This window comes from Antechinus flavipes, chromosome 2, assembly GCF_016432865.1.
Source record: "Antechinus flavipes isolate AdamAnt ecotype Samford, QLD, Australia chromosome 2, AdamAnt_v2, whole genome shotgun sequence".
Taxonomy (NCBI): domain Eukaryota; kingdom Metazoa; phylum Chordata; class Mammalia; order Dasyuromorphia; family Dasyuridae; genus Antechinus; species Antechinus flavipes.
Window position 1 is genome coordinate 343,101,480 of NC_067399.1, and position 6,928 is coordinate 343,108,407.

Genomic DNA, 6,928 nt, shown 5'->3' on the forward strand with positions numbered 1-6,928 from the left:
TGGCAGGTTAGAGTAATACCAATTAGGCCTAATTAAAGAATGTGCTAAAGGTTTAATGTGTGACCACAGCCTTCCATTTTATTTGAGTCTTCTACATTCTTGATCTTTATTCCAGAATTGAAATTATCCAAACTATTTTTGAAATCTATTGGCATTATATATTTCTACATTGAAATATAATTAACAATGCAAATTGTAATATAGTTTGTTGTATCTCTAATCACTGAAAGTTTTTAGGGATATATTTTATATATAATAGTGTATTTGAATGTATAAAATTTATATTTTCTGCATTGAAATATTTTGTCTAAATTTATTTATTGTGTAAGATATAGGAAATTACTATTTTTTCTAATTTTGGTCAGTATTAAGAGTCATTATTAGTGTTAGTTGAGCAAAGAATTTTTGAGTCCTAATTTTTTTTTTTGTTTTATTTTTGTAGTCTGAATAGCAGATTTTGGATGCAGGATCTTTATAAGTGATTTATATCTTAGAAGAAATTTTTATGGCTACATAATATAGTTGGGCCATATTTTCATATTAAATTTGACTAAAAAACTATTTAATAGAAATGAAATTAGTGTTTAAGGGGTTTGGAGTGGGAACCAAGGTGTGGCCCCAGTTTTAATGAAACCTCTTTTAAAAGCATTTGAATTTATATATTCTTTGGAAAGTGATTGGAAGTCTAATTGCTGTTTCTTTGGCTTTAAAAAGTTTTTTTTTCCCCCAATTATTTTAGTATATACCTGTTTTCAAAATAAGCATTTTAATTTGTACAGGAGAAACTGTGTTACTTAAGATCTTTATTTTTATGTTGTTGTTGTTTTTTTAAATTTAAAACGTAGTAATCCCTGTTTAAAATAAGTGTCTATTATATGACAAGTCATATTAGTGACTTGAGATATGCTGTTACTCAGAAAAGGCGTTTGATAGCCTGCAAATTTAAAGTAGCTTGTGATTAGGAATTTTCTTTCCATTCTCCACTTTCACTGCCCAAATAGTCAAGATTTTCTTAATGTCAATAGGCCTGTAAGAACTCTAGAAACCTGCAAAGCCAATTTTTAAGTTCTGTTTTTGAAGTAGTATTGTAGCTAGTTCTAGAAGGCTTAATTTCTTCTTCTACTTCTTTGGCTAATATGGATCCAGAAACTTAGAAGATTGGTGTTGATGGTTCCTGCAAGGCTACATAATAAGTAAGGTTCCCTTAACCTGACATAAAGAACAGGGTATCTATAAGTCTTAATACTGTATTCCTGTAGGTTTTCCTGTCCTCAAAACCATCTCTTCGTGGTACTATACATTTAGGATATGGTGTAGTGGTCACATTATAAAGGTTTAAACTCATTTAGATGCTCATAATCAGTTGGCTAATATTAATTTTCAAGTAATGTCTCCAGCTTTTGTTTCCATGACCATCATACTCTCATCAGAATCTTGTACTATCTAAAACTTAATATTGTAGGGTTTGCTTCCTCTTTCCCCTTATTCTCTACTTCTGCTTCTCATACCCCCTCTCAAAAGAAATGATTTAAAGCAAATTTACAGAAATGAAATAGTGATGCTTAGTATGTTTGTGCATTCTATTGAATGAAGAAGTTGGATTAAAAATATTTTTGGTAAGAAATAAAGGAAAGACATACTTTTACAACTTTTAAATGTTTTCCCATTTATCTATATGTGATTTTATTCTTTTAGAATTTTCAGTCTATTAGGATTTTCTTCACATTCAAGTAACACTCCAAAAGTATTATATGTGAATCCTCTACACTAGGAAACTTAGCAGGATTATTAGTAATATTCTAAATTACTCAACTAAAAATCTTTATTTTAATCCTCCAATAATCTTGGTCAAAGAAATAGTAATAAGATTCCTGCATTCTGTTAAACTGAAAATGAATATTTCACAAGCATAGAAAAGGATTAGGATTTTTAGTGACTTTTTCGTGATTTTTTTTTGTGTTAAAACAGTGTTAAGTGGGGGAAAGTGACATATACAAAAACAAAAATAGAATAAATGACAAAGTTGAGAAAAGATGATATAAGAATTTTTGGAGTCTATTATGTAGGAAAAAAGAAAACTCAAAATGTCCTTAATCCCAAAATACAAAGAAATTTTTAAAAACCATTATCAGAAATGCCTTTTATACAATGTTTAAGAAACGTGTTTGAAAAATCTGTAATTTCTTAGTTACCAATTATAAATGAAATAAAATAATTTGCTTTATTAATAACTAATTCAGAGTGGCAAATGTATTTTTTAATGAAATTTTTATAATTACATAGACTAATATATTTAAGACCTGTTTAGGAAGCCCAGAAGGCTTACTTTTTCATATTGTCATAGATGAGTTAATAGAAGCAAAAAGAGTCAAAGTGGTTTCTAAAAAGTTTTATAGATAGGAAGTGGGAGAGTGAGTTTCAAAACCAGGTTCCTGACACAGGATACAATTCTACTGCCAAAATGGCTGGCAAAATCCCTTGAGGCTTTTCTTGCTAATTTGGAAATATTAGTTTAAAGGGAACATAAAACATTTAAGTTTCTAAGATTATATGCCAAGTTAGGACTTGCTTACATTCTTTAGAAAACTGGAAGACCTGCATGGTTGCTTACATTCTTTAGAAAACTGGAAGACCTGCATGGTTATCTCTTGATATAGAGATGACATCAAGAAAAGTATTTCCCAAACTGTTTTGACAAGCACAGTATTCTATACAATGCCAATAGAAGTTTTTGTTGTAATTGTTTCTGTTTCATCTGGACCTTTAATTTCATTGGAATTCCTCAGGAGGACAGAAAGATTTATGCCCTTGCTCAGTGGAATCATATGTCCAATATGTGTTAAAGGCACTTGCAACAAAGTCAGCCTGATATTAAAACTAATAAACATATATATTATCAAAGATGCCAGTAGGCTCCAAATGTTTTTTTTTTTATTTTACACTTCATCTTGTTAAAAAAAAAATTTAGAAAAAAATTTGTCCCCAATATGTGCATATTCATTTAATTCTTAAATGGTTCTAAGTTCTGTTTATTTTTATATCTATCTATCTGGTTTTAATGGCTGTCAGGGTTTAAAAAAAAAAAAAAGACATCTCACAAAGATTTGAATAAGAAGCCGACTTTCTATTTGACTGATAACAAGAAACTTCCTGATAAGGAAACTTCCAACACAGCTTGACATCTTTGAATGCTGACAGATTAAGTGACTTGCTAAATGTCATACACACAGCCTTTGTCAGAGGCAGGAATTGAACATAATTCTTCTTGGCTTAAGGACTAGCTCTCTGTTCACTATTTCCTGTTGTCCTTCACATTAAGCAAAGTTACGTAACTTCAGATGAAAGAAATATGTTGCTAGCTATTCTTAGTAAACAGTGATAATTCAGTGTATTATACCAATCATACAAAGGTTTTTGTTGATATTTGGTTAGAAAAGTTCTTTATTTTGAACAGTATTCAAGAAAAAATAAAATATTTATTTTATTTTAAAAATCTGTTTAGTTTTTTGTTTTTCTCCAGTTATATATAAAGACAATTTTTAACATTTGTTTTTAAAACTTTTAGTTCCAAATTCTCTTCCTTCCTCCCTTCCCAAACCCCTCACTGAGAAGGCAAACAATTGCATATATATATGTAATCATGCAAAACATTTCAATAACAGTCATGTTGTAAATGACAAAAACTAGACAAAAAATTCCCTCAAGAAAAATAAAGGAAAAAGTATGCATCAATCTATATTCAGATACCATCAATTCTTTCTGGAGATGGATAGCATTTATTATTATAAGTCCTTCATAGTTGTCTTGAAGTGCCCAGGTGAGAGAAAAACAGGGCTGCCAAAATAATGAAGTTTTAAGAGCATTTTTTGCTAGCTAGCGACTGAACCCCAACACCAAGATGAGTGGCCTCAGGGCCATATATTTATAGAAAGAAGAGAGAGACATCAAAATGTTTCTTGATACATTTGTCATAATAAAGGAATTTCTATTCTAAACAAGAGGCAAAAAAAGTTATCACTCTAAGGGGGTCATTCTCAGGCAGCAACAAGCAGTATTTCTTTAAGCTTATCAAGTTGTCAAGGACTCAGGACTCTCAGGACAGTACATCTGGGTTGTTAAAAATATCATCTGCCTCAGGGAGTGAAGAACTAGTAATAAACTGCTAACTACAAAGATTCAAGATTATGTTTCTCATGGTCCCATTTGGGGTGCTTTTTCCACTCCAGTCTGTCTTGGATCATTGTAGTACTGGAAGATAGCTTAGTCATTCACAGCTGCACATTTTACAATTCTGATGTTACTTTGCACACAGTATATTTCACTTTGCATCAACTCATGATTTCTTTGAGATCATCTTCCTGATTTCTTATAGCACAGTAATATATCATAATTACATATCACAATTTATTTAGCCATTCTCCAGTACTTCAGAATTGTTTTAATTTGAATTTTTCTAATGAATAGTAAAGCATTTTTGCTTATGGTTATAGATAACTTTGATTACTTCATTAATTGGGGAATGGCCCCTATTTTTAAAAATTTGACTTGGTTCTTTACATGAAGCAGTGAAGCATTTATCATAAAAACTTGGCTCAAAATTTTTTTCATAATTACTTTTGCTAATCGTATTTCCCTCCATCCAGTTTCCTCTCCTCCTCTCCCTGTTTATTTTATTCTCTATTTTTTCCCTGTCCCTCCTCAAAAGTATTTTGCTTCTGACTATCCCCTCCTCCTCCAATCTATCTTTACCTGGACCCCATCTCTTCCCTTATGCCCTTCCCCTCCTACTTTACTGTAAAGTAAGATAGATTTCTGTATCCCTCCTTAAGCCAATTCTGATGAGAGCTAAGGTTCCTTGGTTTAGTTCTCCCCTTTTTTCCCCTTTAAAAAATTTTTGCCTTTTTTATGGCAGATGATTTACACCATTCTAATTTTCCCTTTCTCCCATGACATTCCTCTAACACTTCTTATTTTGTGTGTTTGGAGGTATTATCCCTTCATATTCAACTCACACTTGTGCCTCTGTCTACATTTACTCCTTTCTAACTTCACCAATAATGAGAAAGTTCTTATGAATTACAAGAATAATCTTCCCATGTGGGAATGTAAACAGTTTAATCTTTAGTCCCTTATGAAATTCTTTCTTGTTTACCTTTTCATGCTTATCTTGAGTCTTGTATTTGAAAGTCAAATTTTCTATTCAGCTCTGGTGTTTTCATCAAGAATGCTTGAAAATCCTCTATTTCACTGAATATCCATTTTTTCCTCTGAAGGATTATATTAAGTTTTGCTAGGAAGATGGTTATAATCCTACCTCCTTTGCTGTCTGGAATATCATATTCCAATCCTTTCATGTAGAAGCTGCTAAAATCTTGTCTATCCTGATTGTGGCTTTAGGATGTTTCATTTGTTTTTTGGGCTGCTTGTAATATTTTCTTTTTGCCTGGGAATTCTGGAATTTGGCTATAATATTTTTGGGAGTATCCATTTTTAGGATCTCTTTCAGGAGGTGATCAGTAGATTCTTTTCTATTTCTGTTTTACCCTCTAACTCTAGGATATCAGGATAATTTTCCTTGATAATTTCTTTAAAAATGACATTGAGGCCCTTTTTTAGATCATGGCTTTCAGGTAGTGCAGTAATTCTTAAATTATCTCTCCTAGATCTATTTTCTAGGCTAATTTTTTTTTAAATAACTTTTTATTGACAGAACCCATGCCAGGGTAATTTTTTACAGCATTATCCCTTGCACTTACTTATGTTCCGATTTTTCCCCTTCCCTCCTCCCCCCCTCCCCCAGATGGCAAGCAGTCCTTTACATCTTAAATAGGTTACAGTATATCCTAGATGTTCTTGCACAGGGAGAATTGGATTCAGAAGGTATAAATAACCTGGGAAGAAAAGCAAAAATGCAAGTAGTTTATATCATTTCCCAGTGTTCTTTCTTTGGGTGTAGCTGCTTCTGTCCATCCTTGATCAATTGAAATGAAATTAGCTCTCTTTATCGAAGAGACCCACTTCCATCAGAATACATCCTCAAACAGTATCGTTGTTGAGGTATATAATGATCTCCTGGTTCTGCTCATTTCATTTAGCATCAGTTCATGTAAGTCTCTCCAAGCCTCTCTGTATTCATCCTGCTGGTCATTTCTTACAGAACAATAATATTCCATAACGTTCACATACCACAATTTACTCAACCATTCTTCAATTGATGGACATCCGTTCATTTTCCAGCTTCTAGCCACTACAAACAGGACTGCCACAAACATTTTAGCCCGTACAGGTCCCTTTCCCTTCTTTACTATCTCTTTGGGGTATAATAGGCTAATTGTTTTTCAAATGAGATAGTTCACAACAGGCTTCTACTTTTTCATTATTTTGGTTTTGTTTTATTGTTTATTGATTTCTCATAGTCACTGACTTCCACATATCCAATTTTAATTTTTGAGGAATTATTTTCTTCAGTGAGTTTTGGTACCTTTTCAATTTGGCCAATTTTACTTTTTAAGGAGTTAGTTTTTTTTTTTTTTTTTTTTTTTACTTGAGTGAATTTTTGTGCCTCTCTGTTTGGCCAATTCTGCTTTTTACGATATCATTGGCTTTTTTTAAAACCTTGCCATTTGGCTTTATCTGTTTTTCTAAGGTGTTATTTTCATCAATATTTTTCTTTTTTGGCTCCTTTACTAAGTTGTTGACTTTTTTTTCATTATTTTCTTGCATTAATTTCTCCGCCCAATTCTTCCTTTACTTCTCTTAATTGGATTTTCAAAATCCTCTTTGAGCTCTTCCATGGCCTGAGTCAATTCGTATTTTTCTTGGAGGCTTTGAATGTGTGAGCTTTGACTTTGTTTTCTTCTTCTGAATGTATGTTTTGATCTTCCTTGTCATTACAGTAACTTTCTATGGTCAGAATTTTTTTTCTGTT